Genomic DNA, 22484 nt, shown 5'->3' with positions numbered 1-22484 from the left:
GTGAATTTCTGTGTTGAGTAATTTCTATAGCTTTTGTAAGAATGCCAATAGCTTAGCTCATGTCTATTCCGATCTCATGCTCTTTTCAGATTTTTACAGGGATAGTAAGAAGACCAGATTCTTTCCCCTCTTCCCATTGGTAATTGTTGATTGATGTTTGAGAAAATGATAAAAGCAGAAGACTGAAATTAGACTATTACAGAATTAAAGTAATGCATTCTTTTTTTAGTAACATGAAAAAGGAAAGAAATACAAAAGTGATGTATTGTTTTGATATATATTTTGTATTTTATGTTCTATCCCTAATTCAGACAAAACTTTCACAGTGAATTCCAAGAAACAAAATTAAATACCAATCTTTAAGAAAACAGCAGATAAGAATTAAATAACTTCAAGACAGAAGCATCCATTTACTGCGGTTTCTGTCTTCTGAAGTCAGTTGAGACACTATTTGACAATATTTTACAGTTTTTGTCAAACTAAGCATTTTAACATTGTAAATGTATTGACTGAGTAACCAACTTTCAGTTCTATGGGAGCAGAAGCAAATTCTTCACGAAATTCCACTTTCATCCTGCAACTTAAAACATATCCAGCTAATGAAAAAGTATGTTCAAGTGTGTTCACTTCTAGGGTGAACTTCAGAGCTCATTTCTGTTGTCCCACTTATTGTTAGGATTCTCAGCACAAACCACTGGATTGCGTGCGACGCTGGGGCTGAGGCTTGCCCATCTTATTTCTGTTCTGTTATGCTGGCTTCCGTGAGTCTCTGCCAATAGAAGATATTAGAAAAGACCTTAGAAAAAGACTGGAAGACTTAAGGGGAAAAGGAGGGGCTCACTCCTTCCTGTTTGTTTCCCTGCTCCTGTTTTGGCTTCTTGCTGCTCTTGGTCACCACAGCAACCATTTTTCACCCTTGACAGTGACATTTTCATTTCAGTAGTGGCAGCTGATTTCCGTTTGCACTCTCCAAACCTTTCTGAACCAACCTCATCACACCTTTTCAGAGGTGTCAGCTTCTCAAGAGGGAGCAGGAACTCCTCCTTAGACATCTGATTAGCAGACACTGAGTTTCAGCTCTGCAATTTCCCTCCTCTATGTCTGAAGTATTAATAATTTCAAACTTTAATTGCCTCAGCCTTGGGAGGGAATTATCTTCCAGGAACTACTATCTCCGATGCCTTAGTATTTTCTTCCTGCCTTTTCAGTCCTCTGAAAACTAGTAGCAAATCTTTATATTTAAGTATTTCTCATCAAAAACCAAAACACCACCAAAACAAAAACTGTCATAGTTCTACCTCCTGACTGGACCCTGGATGATACATAAATCATTATTATGGATTAACACCTGAGCTCTTAAATCCTTCTGCCCACATACCTTAGTTTATCGACCTGGGAATTCTATATGTGAGTTCTTATGAATTTTGCAGCTGAACTTCAATGGCCTTAGAAGCCATTGATAAAGAGACCACAGTTGCATGTAAACACATTACTTCTTTAAGTAAAAAATGAGTTACTCCTGACATTACTAACTCAGTGAAAACTGATTCCCAATACCTTTTCAGTTATCACCACCAGATTTGCAGAAAGGATTGTCCTCTCTTATATTTGAGTACTCTGAACAAGCAACACCTCTACTTCTTACTCAACTGTAGGCACTTATGTCTCTTCCCATTAAATACACTCTTGTATTCAGAAAGTCCAGAAACACAGGGATTTCACACTTAGCAATGTGGATTTCCCTAGAAATTCTTTAATTTTTTTCCAACCTAAGACTACACTGAATAGCTCATCTTCTTGATGGTATGGTGTTTCCATATCATCAAGCACAAACTTTTATCTGCCCTACTTACTTTCCTGCCTCCCAAAGTACATGGTCAACTTCCTGAAGATAGAAAGTTTTGTAAATACCATTCCTACTAATAACAATTCAGTTAATGCAATGCCAAGTTTTCTGCATGTTTTCAACAAATGTGAGATGAATGAATGAATGAATGAATGAATGAATGATGAATGAGTGGTTTTAATTAATTCATAAGTAATCCTCTTGTATTACATAACAAACACTTCCCATGTCCATACATTTTCTGTGATATGAGCTTCAGTATTACTAGCTCCCCCCCACCCCATGCATGCACTTGTATATACTTGTATTTGTGTCACATTCTAATTTGCTTTTGTAAAGTATTTCTAGCAAACTTTGGAATCATTATAATGATTAAATTGTGTTTGATTTAATTTAGTGTTAAGTGCATTCTATTGTTTTCTAATTCTTTGGAAAATTGGTAATCCCCCTGTACAGTGTATGTGATCATTCCTTATTAATTAAAAAATCTGTTTAACAAGGACAGCAATTCCCTCTTTACAATAGATAACACAGAGTTTATTCAATAATTAACTCCCTGTCAAAGTTCTTAAACTAATTTTATCTTGGATTCTTTTCCGAGATGCTTTGGCTCTATCCGTAGCTCTAGAAACCATCTGGTAGAAATCTCCCTTGATGTCCCTATTTATGATCTTTTCCTACAGAAAACTATACTTAGCTGCATTTTGCTTTGCCATAAATATATTTTACTATGTTTTTCAACTTACCTCTTGCTGTTGGTTCAAAACTTCAGGAGTTTCCTGGGTGAAATCCGAAATGGGCTCTGGAACGCAAAGGGTGGGAAGAGATCAAAGAAAAATGCAGACCTCACCAGACTGGTAGATGGCAGGGTTAATAAGCAAGGGAACTTACTTAGGAGGCCTGTCCTGGGTGACCACAAGATGAGTCGATCCTGGCAGCCTCCTGATGGAATCTTAAAAGTTTATACCAAGGCCTTAACTCCGCTCAATCATATACTGGTCAGATCATTCCAACAACATGTTACTACCTCAAGGCTGTGCCCTTGGGCAGGGCACCTTGCAGCAAGAGGACAGCAAGCAAAGCACACAAGCACAGGAGAGGCTGGGGATCTCCGAACTGTCCAGATTCAGCTCATGGGTCAACCTGTGGCCATGTCCTCTAAATGACCCTCTCCAACACTTGCATATGTTTCATTATTTATTTATTTTTCATTCATGTGTTTTGAATGACTAGTTATCTTTTTTACCAGTCCTCTTCCTAGAATACATATATACTCTTTAGAGTGGAAAGCTAAGGGTTCTAGTCTATGCTGTGACATTAGTATATTATGTAAAAGTAAACTTGTTGGAAACATTAAGTCAAGCCCTTTAACTTCAGAAGCAGTCTCTTGCCTCAGTATGAGAGTATAATACCTTTCACTTATTACCAGTATCTTTGAGAACATACAGCAAGATGATATGTATGCATGTGCTTAGAAAATGAAGCTTTAAATTTAAGACAGATAAAACCTTCTTAATTTTCAGTTTCGAGCTTTCCAGAAATATATTCAGTCTCCACTGCTTTTCAGCCCTATATACTGACTTCTCCTTGGTTACTGTTTCTTCTGTGCTCTCCAGATAACTTGTCATGATAAAATTGTTATCTGACTTTCTAAATTATATTGAGATGCCTAAGGAATTTTCTTTGATATATACAAACAGAACTGAAAATTCTTCCTATGTCCATTCAATTCATAGGCTACCATTTATCCCATCTCCCATAAACTCTTAATCCCACATCACTAGGGGTCCCTTTTAAGTTTGTATTTAAATTCCAGTTAGTTCACACACAGTGTATATTAGTTTCGGGTATACAATTTAGTGATTTAACACTTTCATACAACACCCTGTGCTCATCACAACAAGTACACTCCTAAAACCTCATCACCCATTAAATGCATCCCTTCCTGGTAGCCATCAGTATTTTCTCTATAGTTAAGAATTAGTATCTTGGCTTGCTTCGCTCTTTTCTCCCCACTTTGCTTGTTTGTTTTGTTTCTTAAATTCCACATATGAGTGAAATCATATGTTTGCCTTTCTCTGACTATTTTGCTTAGCATAATACTGTCTCTTGATAACAACATACCTCAACACCTCAGGAGTTTGCATACTTACTGGATCTTCTGACTCTCTTCCCATTTTCTTCTGAACTAACTGTTCAGACTTTCACCCCATCATTCCATTGAAACTTCTTCTGTTAAAGTCACCAACAATCTCTACATTGCTAAATCTAATGGCCAGTGGTCATTTACTCAGCCTTGAAAAAATTTCTTCACAGGGCTCTCAGAACAATCTTCTGATTTACTATCTGCAGCCTACCGTGCAGGATTTTATTTATACCTTTAATCTCTAAACACTAGGAGGGCCTCAGAGGATAGTCCATGGATCTCTTCTGTTTTCTCTCTATTCTACTCCTCTGGTGACTCATCCAATCTCTTTGTTCTAAGTACCATTGATATCCTGACAACTCAGGGTATGCAACCAGCCAGGATTTTGTCTTTTATGTAACCTAATCTACCTTTCCATTCAGATTAATAATAGGATTTCAAAGTACATGTCTAATACAGAACATGTTGGACATATGATATTACCTTTTCTACTCTTCTTAGAAAATGGCAACTGTATTTTTCCAGTTTTCCAGGCCAAAAATCTCAGACTCCTTCTTGATCCTGCTATTTGTCAAATGTCTGCATGTTACCATCCTTATTAGTTAGTTCTAGTCTCAAAATAAAACCAACATCAAGTCACTTAGCACCTTTGCAGTTAGCACCCTTGTCCATGCTAGTATTGTCTGAATAGTGTCTAACTCCTTTTTAATACTTGCAGATTCAGTCTCTAATCTATTTTCAACACAGCTATGAGGGAAATTTTTCTAAAATGTAGGCCATATATGTCACTAATCTGAAAAAAATACTTAAATAGCGTGGTATTCAAAGCAAAAGAGGGGCACCTGGATGGTTCAGTCGATTAACCATCCAACTCTTGATCTCAGCTCAGGTCTTGATCTCAGGGTCATTAGTTCAAGCCCGGCATTGGGCTCTGTGACATGTGATGCCAATATAAAGATAAATTAAAAAAATTAAAAAGTAAAAGGCAATATCCTATTCATGGTACACAAAGGCCTGTGTGATCTGGCTCCCATTACCTAAGAGCTCATTTCTTGCCACTCTTCAATGGTTTACTCTGTCCCTGTCACATTGGCCTCTTTGCTATCCCTCCAATACACAAAGTTTACTTCTGCCTCAGGACACTCAGACTTGCTATAAGCTGTGCTTAGAATCCTCTTCTCCTAGGTTTCCTTAAAGATTGCTGCTTCATTTTTCATAATTCTTTTCCAAAATATCATTTTAGGAGTGAAACTTTCCCTGTTCACCTGTTAAAAATGGTAACCTGACCAAGACTCCATCTATCAGTTCTCCTGCTTTCTTTTCATAACACCTATTATTCATCATAGGCTTTATTTATCTGACTTCTCTCTGTCTCTCTCTACTAAAATAAAAGCTCTCTGTGGATGAGGCCTGTTCTTTTTCATTGACTGCTATATCTCTGTCATCAGAAGGCACTCAATATATATTTGTCACTCATAATAGGAACTCGATAAATATTTGTTGAATAATTAAAGTATATAAAAACTTCAAAATGTCTGAAATATTAGAAATTCATCTATTTTTCATAACTTAAGTAATTATCCCTTCTAAATAGAAACATAGTCCACTATATAAATAATCTTGATTCTACAGATATAAGTTAAAATATTAGAAGGCTGGATGATCTGAAAGGACATAAAACAAAATACTGAGGATTACTTCCCTTGGAGGGTGTATTTGTTAATTGTTTCCTATCATGTGAGACAGTTTTAGAAGGATCAACAACAGACACTTTAGGGAACCTACAGTGGGTGAAATAAATGCTGGATACACAACCTAAATATTTTACCTAGAGTCTGAAGATTTATTTAGACAAGAAAAAAGTATTTACACTTGAAAAGGGGGCTTTCAAATTAAGAAGGGCTCTTTGTTAGGAGGTGTGCGTATAAGATGAGAGAAAATTTGTTTTCCATAGTACCTGCTGCTATGTCTACACTAACTAAATATTTAGTATACTCATTATTCATTTAATTATAGTGATAAAATTCTATAACAAGATCTCAGTATGTAATAATAGTAAATTGAAGAACATTGATCTTTAAAGGAGAAACTATAGATGACATAAAACTGGCTCTGTTTATTCTGCCGGAGGAATGTTTTCTAAAATTACAATCGCATATTACTGAGTTCATCAGGCTCATATTTTCAAAGTACCCAAGCTCACATACATAGCAAGGTGTGAGTAAAGACATCATGAGGCCACAATTGGAATATAAGAAACAACATAAGTTGAATCGATAGTCCCTCAAAACATAGAAACTTGTCCACCTCCAAAACTTACAATTCTCCAAAGGGTATATGAATCAAAGTAATTATTTTTAACTTATTACCTTTATCAAAATAAATATTCATTTAATATTTTCTTAGAATCTTAAAGTGGCTTAAAATTTTGCAATTAAATCTCATGAAACTTTCCTATGAGAGATTATGTAATAATAATGCCACTTGACTACTGAGAACTATAAAACTTTTGGCACAAATGACATTGTCCAACACACCCCACACTAAGAGAATTAGCCAGACTCTAGCATATTTTCTGTTGGTCCAAGACCACATCCTAGGATAACCATAGCTGCCACCACCCTCTTAAAATGTGTACTTGAGGAGGCCAACACTGTTTTAATGTTTAATTTCATGAGGTAATTTGACTGGGATATGGGGTTCCCAGGTGTTTGGTGAAGCATTACTTTGGTTGAGAGGGTGTTTAGTGATGAAATTAGCTTGTGACTGAGTAGAGAAAATTGTTCTTCCTAATGTGGGGGGTCTTCACATGAAAGCATGAGCAGAACAAAAAGCTCACTCACTTTCCCTGGAATAATAGGCAATTCATCCTATCTCACTGCCCTGACCTGTAACATTGATCTGTTCATGACTTCAAACTCAAACTGAGACATTTTGGCTCCTTTTGGGTCTTGAGCTTGCTAGTTTTCAGGCTAAAACATAAACCATCAATTCTCTTGGTTCTCAGGCCTTCAGATTCAGACTGCAACTCTATCACTGGCTTTCTGGATCTACAGCTTGCAGACTCCAGATCTTGGGACTCCTTAGCCTCTCTAGTCATGTGAGTGAATTGCTTATAATAAATCATATATATGTGACTGTGTGTGTATCCCATTTGATTCTGTTTCTCCAGAAAGCATTAATACAGCTGACAAAAGAACACAGTTTGGTCCAGTCAAAACCTGACTATAAGCCCCTGACCTCTCTAGTTTCCTAACGCAATTACTATAAAAAAAAAAAAAAAAAAAAAAAAAAAAAAAAAAACCTTGTAATTATAAATCCTTTCATTCTCCCTTTGAGGTAAAAAAAATCTTCTACCACCCAAAAATGTCTCCTTTAGTAACTGGGGGCCATCTCTTTAAAATGCAAATATCCAGGTAGATAGCTCTCCTGTCTCCCAGTTCCTGTGGGAAAGTATATCTAACTTTGGTGGGCACTTTCTCCACTTTGCAAAACTATATCCTGTTCTAAAGATATAAAAAGTTTTTCTCCTCCAAATCAGTGCCAATTAACAAATTCGATGGACTGGACATAATGAGCAACCCCTTTTAATGCCCTTTAGTACTTTACCTTTAGCACATTCCTGCATTTTAAAAGCCGCCTCTCTTTTGTTTTGATGGAGTTGAGCCCAGTTTACATGGAAGTTTCTCCACTACTGCAATAGTTTGATTAAAATCTGTCTCACAACTTTCAACCAGTGTCTGATGAATTTCTTTTTGATGCTAACTTCATCACTCTATAGAACAGAAACTGAACTTGGAAATGTGAAAAACAGGTCAAGTAATACAAATTGATTTAAACATTTTTTCTGCTTACTGAACAAGGAAACTCACTTTCATTTTTCCATGGGCTCCACAAATTACATAGCTGGTCCTGGTTGTAGTAGTAGTGGTAATAGTGGTTGCAGCAAAGCTAACATGTATTAAGTAATTGCTCTGTGCCAGGCTCTGATTTAGGTGTTCTTTTATACCCAGTTATTTCACTTCATAACAGTGATAAAGCATAATATACTAACAACCCCTTTTTATACTTAAAAAACTGAGACAACACAGAAGTTCATTATTACAAGTATTAGAACTGACATAGAGAAGAAATAGTGAAAATAGAATGAAAAGAACAAACAAGAGTCAGAGTGGAAATAGAATCTAAAGGAAATGATAAAAGCTTAGATCGAAGAAATGACTCATGTCAACTTTGTTTTCCTGTTTTTGTTTAATTTTTGTTTTGTTTCTTATCTATGGGATTTGGTACATGATGGAATAATAACTGAGATGGTCTTGAAGATGAGATAATAAGTCTAGCTTTTGTTAAACTGAGTTTATATGAAAATGTCTAATAGGGTAATTGGAAATATGGGTCAGTTGCTCAAGAGCAAAGTAAAGCTGAGAAAGGAAATTTGGAAGAACCCAGTAAGGTAACATTTGAGCTCATAGGAATATATGAAATCAACAAACAGGAAAGATATCCAAAGAAAAAACTTAAACAATGATTTGTTTAAAGATCTGGAAGACATGGTGTCTGAGAAATGTTCTTTCTTCCAGGTGCCTGCAGCATCTTTTAACTCCAGATAAGGGAGAGTTTAAATCAGCAAATTTTCAAGAGTTCTTAATGTTGCAGAGAGCTCAAGGAGGAATGAGGAATTACGAAGAACCAAATATTGGAGTAAAGGATAAACACTGGTGACTATCAAGAGAGCAATTTCTGTGTAGTGAGAGGCAAGAGCCAGATTGCAAATGTTTTCAAAGGGAATTGTTGGTGAGAAACTGATGGTTGTTTGTACTTTTCAGGTGTTAGAATTGAAGAGAAAGAATAAATAGAATGGTGGAAGAAAATACTCAAGGAAATGAGTTTTAGGATCAGAGACGTTTGCCTTATTTAAAAGATGAAAGGACAGAAATAATTGAAGAGAGAGAGAGAGAGAAAATATTGATAGCAGAGAACTGCTTCTTTCACCCTTCCTTATTGCAATCTTTTAATCCGTTTTTCATTGTATTCATGTGTTAAATATATTGGGGTTGCCACTTTCAAGCACATAATCTTTAGCAATAGACTTTGGTTCTCTGTATCTCATTTTCCATTTGTAAAATTAAAATTATCTGGCCTGCCTTATGGGTTTACTCACTCAGGGGGTGAGTAAAATGTAGAATAAGTAAGTACAAATGCATAAGTAAAAATTAGGCACTAAAATATAATTATACAGTAAGTTTGAAAATGTGTGTTACTACTATCACTTGTTTCCTGCTCCTTGGAAGAATTCCAAAGAGAGCCATGAAAGTTCTCTTTGCTACTCCTATACAAAGACCTGCCTGAAAGTCAATCTCAACCACTTCTAGCTATAAATCAAGTTTGCTGTTTTTCAATTCAGCTGTGCCAACATTCTAAAACTGTAAGGGTTAGAGAATAAGCAAAAATACCAGTGGAATAGCTGTAGGTCAATTCGAATAAAAATGACTTACTCACCATTGTTCATTTATGCATATGAACTGACATATTTGCATCTTCATATTCATTACTCGGGAATCTATTCTGATTCTTAAAGTTAGTGTACTACGGTTATCATATGATTATGTGTGGCATCAATTTTCCTTCCTGCTACATCCCTTTTTACAAGCTGTAAGCATCATAAACTTGGAAGATTTTATTGGAAAGTCAAGGTGGCAGAGTTCTGGAAATGACTCAGAAATGATGCTTCCCTGCTGCAACAATGTTGATTTACTTGTAATGCTAAACACACTCCACTAAGTCATACACAGCTCTTGGGAGAGGGATGACTAATTAGCTCAGTGACTTATCCGCCCACATGCTCTGCTGATTCTGATACATTAAAACATTTTATTAGCCTGCAAGGTCAGGAAATCTTACTGCTTGGGTAGTATTTCTAAAAATTTAATAGCAATAGTCTGATGTTAGTTCCTTTGCATCTGTAGATTGAAAATAAATCCTCAAAGATGAATAAACTCATCTACTTATTTCTTAGAACTTCTTTTCACACAGAGGTCTCAACAAAGACTGAAATGTTTAAAATGGAATAATCATTGGCAAAGTCAGATAATTATATGTTGACAAATTCAGTTATCTAAAAACTCAGAATTCCTTGCTATATTCTACTCGTTGTGGATTTCAGTATGAGATATAGACCTGAAGTCCATAGTTGTGTGTGAAGTGCCCTCTTTTAGCATTTCTGACCAATGGATCATCTTAAGCGAATATTTCTAAATAATGACATGTCCCTGGATGTTCAATGTGCTACTGTCAATGGTAGAGCTGCAAACAGAACCACAGTAACTAATATTCAAATAGAGATTCTGTAATCATAAATGACATTAGCCTACAATCAATCTTTAGCAGCTAGAACCATATAAATTGAAAATTTATTTTCCAGCATCATCACCATAATCATTAGTTGAGCAAAGAAATATTACATTAAATTAGATGATGATGGGCCATGTTAAGTTGGGAGAATTATGTTCATCTATTGGTTTTCTGCCAGTTGAGTAAATACTACAGTTGGTGCACTATCTTCTTTGCATACAAAAGACGGTAGCATTTATTCCTAGGCAGATAATTGCCTTTCCTGCTAATCACATAAAATACCCCATACATTTGATTATCATCTCTTGCAGCAAATGGCACTGAAGCAAAAATGTGGATAAATGAAAAGTGGTAAGGATCAAAATAAAAGGATCAAAACAGGGAAAAGGACAAGTTGAGTAGTTTATTTTTGTATGCAGAAATAATAAATTGATCAACCTGAGAGGGAATATTTAAGGCTCACATATTTTGCAACTTTTCCATAAGTACCATATTGTCCCACGTTATAAAAACATGCAATGGCAATTTTGTTTCTTTCTATTTGGGTACATCATCATTTTCCACTCACCGGCTACATTTTGAAGACTACCTCAAAGAAAAGATAAAAGCATTTGAAGATAAGGAAATATAAAAACAGACTTGGGGATCCCTGGGTGACTCAGCAGTTTAGCATCTGCCTTCGGCTCAGGGCATGATCCTGGAGACCCAGGATCAAGTCCCACATCAGGCTCCCTGCATGGAGCCTGCTTCTCCCTCTGCCTGTGTCTCTGTCTCTCTCTCTGTGTGTCTCTCATGAATGAATAAATAAAATCTTTAAAAAAATAAATACATACATACAGACCAACTTAATGAATTATTAGTTTCTTTTAAATTTTATGTGTGAAATTTTAATAATCCTGCAAACAAAATTGATTCCCCAAGTCCTTGGGCGTGAATCACATTTTTTCTCTTCATTCATTCAAAAATGATGTAATTTTATGTACAAGTTTTTTTGCTCTGACAACAAATCATGGTTCCAACTGAACCCACATCTTAAACTATTCAACTCTACCCATATATTAAAACTATAAGAATAAAGCAAAAATTCCAGTTAAGTAGCCTTGAGTAAATTCTAATAAAAATGACTTACTCAGCATCATTCACTTATGTATATGAACTGACATATTTGCACTACTTTGGGTAGAAAACAGCACAAGAAAGTGTATGAATGATTGCAACATCATTGATCTGAGTTCAAATTTAAGTTTTGCTACAAATCTAACTGTGTAACATTGAGGATATATCATATTCCATCTCAGCATCAGCATCAATTTTTTTGATCTGTAAAGTGATGACATTCAGTCAAATGATCACTAAAATTGCATCTAGCTCAAAAGCTTCATGCTGTGTGCCCAATAACATGCACCCAGATTTCCAGTAGATATTTGCAAATAAAATGTGAGTAAATTGGAGGCTTCCACATATGCAGGGAAAAAAGTTCTTTTAAAGACAGTTGGCTTCCGGGTTAAAATGAGAAAATCAATAAACATTTAATTCAAGATAGAAAAATATGTTCAAGCATTCTTTCCATAGTTGAGGGAAGGCATCTGTGACTTTGAACTTTACTTCCTAGCTAGAAGCAAGTCATTCTTCTTCTTTAGAGAAGGTGGGAGTATTTTACCTACCCAGTCATCTAGCCATTAAAAAGCACTACACTGATGTAAGAATTTCAGTTGGAAAGCAGAAACTCTGTTCCACTCAGATAGTGTAATATCTATACTATATCTCTATTAAGCCCCAAAGTCTTATTAATCTCAGTCCTTTTCATGTGCATTTTACTTGTTGAGCTAAAGTTGTGTAGCACATAGACATAATATCTACTTATACTTCCTTAAACCTAGCTGAATTTCTTGAAACCACAATAAGGAGTTATTTTTTAGCCAATATGAAAGGGAAAAAAATCATCTGTTGAGCTAGATTTATGAAGACTAAAAAAGTCATCTGACTACACAATTATCATGTGAGTGTATGCAAGCTTAATGAAAACAAAATGAACATATTATATGTATCGGGATATTTTTTGTTAGTATTCTAGTGAATTAGAAAGAAATTGCCAACAGTTATGTGGTCAAAAAAGGGACCACTTTTATATGAGTAATTTATTAATGCATTCTCAAATGAAATGGGGGCGCGCCCTAGCTTGGTGTCAGCTACACCCCCACAGAAAACTCACCCCCTTGTGGTATACCCTTGTAGCAGGCTTTCTAGCCATCCATTTGCAGAAGGGACCATTTCGTTTTTACCAAAAGGGGAAAGGAGCTTAGGATCTGCATGCTTTGCCTAAAAGCAAATGATCAGCAGAAAGATGCTATAAAGATGAACTACTGGCCTATAAAGCTATAAAGATGAACTTCTGGCCTAAGATCTTATCTATTCCCAGGAACTCACCTAAAATCTCATACACAGAGATTTTTAAAATCTGTGTCTTTTCTGCATTACTGAAATATGCTTTTTAAAATGTGTGATACGTGAAGAGGAGAATGTGAACTACCCACTTCAGAGAAGTTACTTCAGGTCATTTTAAACAGCATATACAAATGTATAAGAGGACGATTTTGGAGAGTAAGTGTGGCAATGTCCCTGAGATCTTCTGAAAGTGGTCAGGAGCAATTAGAGTATCTGGATTTCTTCTGATTTGCAATTAGAATAAAATAAAGACAGTTTCTTCTTATCAATAATATACCCTTACTGTCTAGGCTAGTTTGAACTGGAGAAAAATAGATTATACTTGGTAGGAAAAAATAAATAATAAAACAAAACATACATGATATAACTTGTATGTCTAAGTTTTCCTGTTGCCTTCTAAAAAAGATGCCAAAAATAGGGTATGAAATGAATTTCTATTGCTTGTTCAAACAGCAATCATTAAGCCCTGAGCTATTTTCCAATTTGAAAAATGATAGGATTGCTCTCATGGAATATGGAATGCTTTTAAAGAAGGAATACACATTTTTATATGTATGTATATTCCTTTGAAGTTGTTATGCTTTCTGGTCTCTATGCAGAATATATAGCTTAACTGCTTCAGTTTCTTGAGCCACAAAATAAGACATGCAGAGATCAAACTCTTAATATTAATTCAGCTTTTATGCTATAGCCTGTATAAGTTCAGGTTCATAAGGCTGTGAAGGGGAAGATGTCATAAACAAGAAAGTAGTGATGAGTCACACGAATTTGCAACCCTTTGGCCTATTCAACCTTTAGTTCTGAATTTAAATCACTTTTGAAAATAGGAAATGTGAACATAAGTGAATTTAGACCACAAGAATAAGTGTTGCAATAAATAATCAAAAAGTAAATAAAATTCCTGCAAAAAGGTAAAAATCTACAAGTCCAAAACTAAAAACTAACCAGGAATCTACATTTCCAAGGCCAACAACTCCTTTCTGGTAGCGACCCACACTTTGACATAACCCCTTAACAAATCAATAGATATGAAATGAAGAAAATTACTACATTTCTTATTGTTCTTCAGGTTGGCTAAGTAATTTATACTGTACTATTTTAAAACACTTTTCCTACCCTCTATAGAATTTGAAGACTTATACTTTTTTAGAAATTACAAAAAAAAAAAAAACCCACAATACTTATTTTTGAAGGCAGAAGTGCAGGTAGTTCAAAGAATGGTCTAATCCAAAAGCTTTAATGCATATTATTCATTAATTCACCAATTCCTCACTCAAAAATTATTTGAGTTCCATGATGTGTCCAGCACAGTACCGTGAACACAAATATGTAAAAAATCTTGACCTAAGCCCTCAAGGAACTCCGAATCTAGTCTTTTATCTGTCTGATTATAGAAAGAAGTAAAAGAACATGTATGAGAAAAGCAGTTGCACAAAAGAGAAGGATGTTTTCCTGGTGTAGAAAAATAAGAGGGAAGTGTACAGAATCCCTACATCAAATACACTTTGCTTAGCCTTCTGGCATAACAGCTATAGGTTCCATTCAGTACTTAAAGATAAATGCGTTCAGCTCAATGACAGACTAAGAGGTTTTGCTCATTTCTCAAGCTCCTCCATAGAACTCTGGTGAGGTTTTGAATCACAGAAAGATACATACATAACCTTCACCTCCACCAGGCAGGCCTGTGAGAGGTAAATTATATATTCACCACTCCACGATGAGGAGAAAATAATCAAAAGAGCAACAACATAGCTCTTATTCCTATTTTCAAACCTCACTTGAATGCATATAATTGATTATTCCTAGCTGTTAACGTAGATGATTTTACTTTTCAAGCTTTTGCAGCAAAAGGAAAATGGAGTGGACACTTAGATAATCATTCCCAGCATCTACCAGAAGAAAATAATCCCAAAAATAAAGGCCATGAAAAAGTCAGAATTTTTAGCCTGTTCCTTATTCATGTATAAAGCATTTCTTTCACTCTATGAACACATAGTCAAATTTAGTTCTTGTCTTTGACAGTTCCCTCAATAGCCTTCCTCTACAGAAGTAGTGCATATTGGGGAAAAGGTTTGGGATCAGAAGAGAAAGAGAAACAAAGAAAGAGAGAAAAGACTTCATCTCACACTAGTAGTATATACCTGTCTTTCCATCAAATCTTTGAAATTGTCCTTTAGAATTTGAAAGCCTTAAAAATCCTATTACTTATGTTCTAATCTTATTGTTAAATATGTTTAGTATGCTCTCTTAGGGTAAGGAATTGTCACCAGTCCAGTTACATAGAGACAAATCTTTTTGTATTTTCAAATGGCCCCATTGCCATTCTTCTATTAAAAGTGATTGCTCTTCCAACATCCATTAATGTTAAAAACTCTCAGTAAATTAGGAATAGAGGGGAATTTCCTCACCTTGATATAGAATATCTAAGAAATCCCAGAGATAGTATCATATGTAATACTGAGAAACTTGAAGCTTCCCCACAAACACCAGGTAAAAAGCAAGAACGTCCTTCCTCACTACTCCTTTTCAACATTGTACTGGAAGTCATTGCTAATATAGCAAGGCAAGAAAAGGAAATAAAAAGACCTACATATTTGGGATGGAGATATAAAAAAGTTTTTGCTCACATATGGCATGATCATCTCCACAGAAAATCTGAAAGAATTTTTAAAAACTGGAACTAATAAGTGATTATAACAGAACTGCAGGATACAAGCTTAATACGCAAAAGTCAATTGCCTTCCTGTATACCAAAAATAAACAAGTAGAATTTGAAATTAAAAACACAGTATCATTTACATCAAAAATGAAATATTTAGGTATAAACCTAACAAAATGTATACAAAATTTATATGAGGAAAACTAGAAAACTGATGAAAGAAATCAAAGAACTAAATAAATGGAGAGCTAGTCCATATTGTTGGATAGGAAGTCTCAATAGTATAATTGTGTCAGTTGTTTCTAGCTTGACCTAACAATTCAATGCTATCCCAATCAAAATCCCAGCAAGTTATATTATGGATATTAAAAAAAAAACTGATTCTAAAGTTTATATGGAGAGGCCATGTCCCAAAATAGCCAAGATGATATTGAAGAAGAACAAAGTAAGAGGAAAGGAAGTATGTGACATCAAGACTTACTATAGAGGCTACAGTATTTAAGATAGTGTGGTACTAACAAAGTAATAGACAGATTAATAGAACAGAGAGCCCAGAAATAGACCCACATGAATATAGTCAACAGATCTTTGACAAATAAACAAAGTCAATACAGTGAAGTACAGACAGTCTATTCAACAAATGATGCTAGAACAACTGGACATCTGCATGCTAAATATATATATATATATATATATATATATATATATATACCCAGAACTTACACTCTTCATAAAAATTAACTCAAGTAGATCAGATCTAAATGTTAAAACACAAAACACAAAATTATAAACCTCCTAGAAGATAATAGAGGAGAAACATAGATGACTTTGGGTATCATGATACATTTTTCGATATAACACCAAAGACATGATCCATGTAAGAAAAAAATTTGATAAGCTGGACTTTATTCATACTAAAAATTTCTGCTCTGTGAAAAAAATAATTTTAAGAGAATTAGAAGATAAGCCATAGACTGAGAGAAAATATTTGCAAAAAGAAAAATCATATAAGGAGTGCAATTCAAAATAAAGAACTCTTAAAACTCAAGTATAAGAAAAAAAAGCCCATTTAAAAAATAAGCCAAGAACCATAACAAACACCTCACTAAAGAAGATATACAGATAGCAAATAAGCTTATGAAAAGGTGTCCATAGCATTAATAAAACAACAACGAGATATCACTACAAATCTAATCAGAATCTGGGACACTGACAGCACCAAATCCTGGCAAAGATACGGGGCAATAGTAACTCTCCTTCCTTGCTGGTAGGTATGGAAAATGGTAGAGTCATTTTGGGAAAGAGTTTTGCATTTTCTTATAAAACTGAACATATCCTTATCATGGTACCCAGACATTATGCTTCTTGTTATTTACTCAAAAGAGTTGAAAATCTAGGTCCATACGTAAACCTACACACAGATATTTACAACAGATTCATTTATGATTGCCAATCTTGGAAGTAACCAAGTTGTCCCTCAGTAGGTGAATGGATATTTAAATTTTGGTACCTTCAGAGAAGAGAGTATTATTCATCAATATAAAAAGAAGTGAGTTATCAAGCCATGAAAAGACATGGAGGAAGCTAAAATGCTTATTATGAAGTGCAAGAAGCCAAACTAAAAATGGTGCATACTATATAATGTTCTAGAAAAGGCAAAACTTTGATGACAATAAAAAGATCACTGGTGAGCTAGGAGTGGAGGGGATGAGGGCAGAACTAATAGGGAGGGCACATAAGAGTTTTAAGGGAGTAAAAATACTCCGTATGACAACCTACTGATGAATATATGTCATTGGAGATCTGTGCAAACCCAAGACTGAACCTTAAGGTAAACTATGGACTTTGGGTAACTATGATATATCAGTGTAGATCTATCTTTGGTAACAAATATACATACTGGTGGTGAAGGAGGCTATGCACGCATGAGACCTCCATACCTTCTTCTCAATTTTGTTGTGAACTTAAAATGGCTCTAAAAATATAAAGTCTTAAAAAATAAGTTAACATTCTCAAAGTACAAAATTAACTCTACAAGAGGAAACCAGTCTTTTTAGATCAAGAAAACCTGGAGAATGTTGCCTGGGAGTGGACTCCTGGAAAGGTAAAAGATGTTTAATAACTACTAGTCAAAGGAATGGGTACTAAAATCTGAATTTGCATTATAATGTGAGGGTATAAATGTATATGTTTCTTCTAGAACTTAGTGTATGTACCCTGGTCTAGTTATTTCTCAGCTCCTGACACAGTGCCTACCATATACAGATAACAAACAAGTATTTAATGAAAATTAAGTAAAACACTAGTATTTAATGATTAGTATTTAATGAAAATTAAGTAAAATAATATCTATGCAAACAGCCATTGACATCAGGAACCTATTTATTGTACTTGTGGTGGGAATAGAAATGAGATCTTGCATTGGGATTTAAGGATGGAATAATAAACTCATCACAGAGTATAATGACTAATTCTCTGTTATAGTATCCAAGTGCCTGCCACCCTGGATGTTAAAGTGCACAGTGATTGCTCATTCTGATTGAGTAATTGCAAAACAAAACAAAACAAAACAAAACAAAGCAAAATAAATGACAAATAAAAATGAGCAACTAAAACGTAACTATTCACCGAGATGTGAAAAATGACCAAGAATTGGAAGTAGCTGATATTTTAAATTATGAATTTACTACAATTTATAATCATCCATATTATATAAAAATGAATTAAGCTGGCTGTCAGAAAGAGGTAAAATATATTAATTTATGTATAATCTGTAGCATTGGAGAAGTAAGGCAAAAATCAAAGGAATACATCCCTCTAGAAAATTGTAAACTACCAGTTAGTTTGATCCTCTGAAATCAGAATGGACAAAAGACTGGAATACACACTACAAAAAAACACTCTCTCAGCCTGATTTAAATCAATCTAATTCTCCTGTCTCTTAGCTTTCCTTTAGCTGACTGAGTCATCAATAGATGCTATCTCTATGTTGGGCATTGTTACATCATTTTTTTACAGAAAAGTTTTTTTCTTTTAATGAGCATTAACAATCCATTCTAATACCATTTTCCAAGATCATTAGAAAAATCAGAAAACTAAAAATAGAATTTAAATTTTACTAATAGAAAATTTAAGGGAAGAAAAGTCACTATAAGGTATGAAGCATTTTATAAATAAACCAAGCATGAAATAAAAATAATGGAGATGACAATGTCATTATAAAAGAAGTAGTAGACGATGTACCTAGCTCTAAAACAACATAAAATGCATTTTTACTTACCCTATCGTATTTCAGGGTTTCCCTACAAAAGAGAAAATCAAAGTGAATGGAATTTAAAAATCTAAATTCAGTAGCACCTGGGTGGCTCAATGGGTTAAGAATCTGCCTTCAGCTCAGGTCATGATCTCAGGATCCTGAGATCAGGCCCCAGATCAGGCTTCCTGCTCAGAGAGGAGTCTGCTTCTCCCTCTCTCCCCCCACCTCCCTTGCTCATGCTTGTTCTCTATCTTTCTCTATCTTGCTCTCTTGCTCTGTTTCATAAATAAATAAATAAATAAATAAATAAATAAATAAATAAATAAATATCTTTTAAAAATTCTAAATTCACTATATCCTTGAATCTTCTGATGGAAAGATTTTATGTCAACACAATAAGTTCATAGAATCTCCTTTAAATTTTGCAACTTGATAAAAATGTATTCAGGAGTTTCCTTGCCTTATAAGAAGCAAGTTACCAAAGTAACTTGAACTTATTATTTTATATTTTAAGCCCTACACAATGCCAGAAATCTTAACCCAGAATTCATGTATTATTATGATGTTTTCAGCAGTCTATCAAATCATTAAAAATGTCAGAACAATGAATATATATCCATATATACATACTTTAAGAGAGGAGATAGGACTTCCACTGATTATTAAATATGTCTATATTAGGATTCTCCAGAGAAAGAGAACCAATAGGTTATATATTATATATTATTATTAAATATATTATTAATATTATTTCATTTATACTTACATTTATATTCATAAAGTGGTGTATTATAGGAAACTAGCTTATATGATTAAGTTAGTTCACAGCCTCCCATTTGCAAGCTGGAGACCCAGGAAAGCTAGTAATGTAGATCAGTTTTTATCCAAAGGCCTGAGAACTATAGGACAATGGTTCCAGTTAAAAGGTAAGAGGAAACAGATGTTCAGCTCAAACAGGCAGAGAGAAAAAAATTCAACCTTCCTCTACTTTTTTGTTCTGTTCAGGCCTTAAAAGGTTGGGATAATATCCACTTATTTGGAGGAGACTCCACCAATTCAAAGGTTAATCTCTTCTAGAAACACTCCCACAGACACACCGAAAAATAAAGTTTAATCAGGTATCTGGACATCCCTCGGGTCAGTCAAGTTGACACATAAAATTAACCATCACAAGGTGTATGGGTGGCTCAGTCATTAAGTGTCCTACTTTTGATTTAAATTCAGGTCATGATCTCAGGGTTGTAATATTGAACCCCATGCCAGGCTGTGTGCTGGGCATGGAGCCCTGTTTAGGATTCTCTCTCCCTAGACCCTTCATCCCCCAACTCTAAAAAAAATAATAATAACCATCACAATGTCTATAATCAACAAAACACTAAAGAGCATTGAAAATTCATTCAACTGTACTTACTTCACTAAAGACTAAGTCTTAAAAAATAAAAAAATAAAAAAATAAAGACTAAGTCTTTTGATCTACCTTCTTTCTATTTTTTTTTTTTTTCTTTTTTAAACTGAATGGGAAGAAGTCAGAGAGGGAGACAAACCATAAAGGACTTTTTTTTTTAATTTATGATAGTCACAGAGAGAGAGGCGCAGAGACACAGGCAGAGGGAGAAGCAGGCTCCATGCGCCGGGAGCCTGATGTGGGATTCGATCCCGGGTCTCCAGGATCATGCCCCGGGCCAAAGGCAGGCGCCAAACTGCTGCGCCACCCAGGGATCCCCTGATCTACCTTCTATTAATGAGCCGAAATCTGGTAGTAAATCTAATTCCTCTCTGATTCAAAGTCATTTTCATTTGCAGACTATATTTTGGTTTTGTCTTTAGTCCTTGCTTCTTCTAATTATACATGTTCTTCCTTACAATTTCAACTCCCTATTGGCTTTAGCTACCATTTTATACTGTTGAATCCTCTCTTTATCTCAATCTCTGATAACTCTCCTGTGCTACAAGAACCAAAATGTTCCTACCTTTCATATATTTTTACCGTATGTTTCTAAATGAACTGATTAACATTCACCCACTCAAAACCAATTGTGATTTCTTTTTTTTTTTTAATTTTTATTTATTTATGATACTCACAGAGAGAGAGAGAGAGAGAGAGAGAGGCAGAGACATAGGCAGAGGGAGAAGCAGGCTCCATGCACCGGGAGCCTGATGTGGGATTTGATCCCGGGTCTCCAGGATCGCGCCCTGGGCCAAAGGCAGGCGCCAAACCGCTGCGCCACCCAGGGATCCCCAGATTTCTTTATTCCCTATAAAAATCAATATCATTCTCCTCTGGTTTCTCTAGGTCATCCTTATATTATGCCTACTGTAACTTCTCCTTTTTCCTCTCTTATACACAAACTCTTTGATTCTGTTGAATAAATGTCTTTTGAATCTTTTTTCACACTCCCATATCTAAGTTTAAGCACTTATCAAAACTTAATAAGCAACTATAGCTTCCTCTTGAATCTTCTCTCTCCTAAATCCATTCAATGTCTCCTCTAATGTCACCAGTACACACTACTCAAAAGCAAATTTTCCAGTTAAACATGTTTTCTTATGTTTTCAACTCCTAGCACTTACTCCAGAGGCTGTTTTTGGGCAACAGGCTTGAACAATGGGAACCTGAGTAAGATAGAAGGGCTCAGTGACCTCAAACCCCTGGTTGAACACAATCTCACTAAGTGACCCACCTTGAAATCACCATAGATCCTAACAAATCAATGAGCTATGTACAGCTAAGCGCAGTTACCAGAAAAGGGAAAACTCAATATACCTCCATACCTCTGCACCCTCCCACTTTAAATACAACCCCCATCCACTACCTCATAGCAGATAGTCCCTCCTTTGCTGTCTTGGCCACCACTCCATTGTTGCATATTCATTAAGATTCTATCTCCTTTGTTCTGCCTTGAGTGAATTATTTTACTACCCAAGTTACCAGCTTCCACTAGATTGGGTCACTCCATATTTTGGGGCACCATTTGATAGGTCAGACACTCACTATATTCACCACACTCCACTACTTTTTTTTTTTTCCTGCTTACCTTATTAGATAGTAATGCTCAGTGTGTCACCCACCTTTCCAGTGACTCACCTAGCCCAGTGCATGTAATGTACAAATAATACTATTGCAAAGATGTCTGGCTGTCTACAGAATTTGTGCTTCCCCTTCCAAGGTGTTGAATTAGTGCGAGGAAACAGCCACTCGCCTGTGGGCTTCATTTCCAAGCTCTCCTATTATGTATGTGACTAGTTCTCAACAGTGAAATTTAGCAGAAGTGATAGGGCTTTTAACGATTTGGCATATGCTACTCTCACTTTTATCTTTCACTAGGTGACTACAGAGGAACAAAAGCTAAAAGATGGAAAAACTCTATCCCTGAAAGCACAAATTGGAGGGGAGATTCTATCCTGCAAGAAGCACATTCACTGGGAACATGAATGATTGAATAACTTTCTGTTGCATTAAGACATATTTGTTTAAGGTGTTATGGCTCCTAATTATTCCAACTAATGTTACTAGAGAGTCATTTAAGTATTTTGAAATAAATGTTTATAATATATCTATGTATTAAACATTTACATAAATGGGTGAAGGCAGCAAAAGAGGAAAGCATATCTCCTTACATTTCCCAAAATGTGGCTATAGTATAATGATCTGCCATTCAAAATATACCACTTCCTTCAAATATAGAGGAAGAAACACTGTAGAGTACTCATTTGGAACATATCACAAAATTTGCATCTTTATAAAATTTCTCCATTTTTATAGGTTTTCACTTTAGCACAC

The 22484-nt window shown here is 35.1% G+C and overlaps 1 long non-coding RNA gene across 2 annotated transcripts; it reads right to left on the bottom strand.

Annotated features, from left to right (window-relative positions):
- Nucleotides 1-265: 265 nt before the first annotated feature.
- LOC112654050 (uncharacterized) lies at nt 266-21615 on the bottom strand. 2 transcript variants are annotated; one of them, XR_003132680.2, is made up of 5 exons: nt 21385-21502; nt 19470-19602; nt 18728-18749; nt 2593-2648; nt 266-769 (listed from the first exon to the last, which is right to left on the bottom strand). It is a non-coding gene; the product is annotated as an uncharacterized LOC112654050 (long non-coding RNA). The 2 variants fall into 2 exon arrangements; XR_003132679.3 differs by lacking the exons at nt 19470-19602; nt 21385-21502 and adding an exon at nt 21517-21615.
- Nucleotides 21616-22484: the final 869 nt, after the last annotated feature.

Source organism: Canis lupus, chromosome 3 (genome assembly GCF_003254725.2).
Source record: "Canis lupus dingo isolate Sandy chromosome 3, ASM325472v2, whole genome shotgun sequence".
NCBI classification, from domain to species: domain Eukaryota; kingdom Metazoa; phylum Chordata; class Mammalia; order Carnivora; family Canidae; genus Canis; species Canis lupus.
This window is presented reverse-complemented; position numbering and strand designations above follow the sequence as displayed.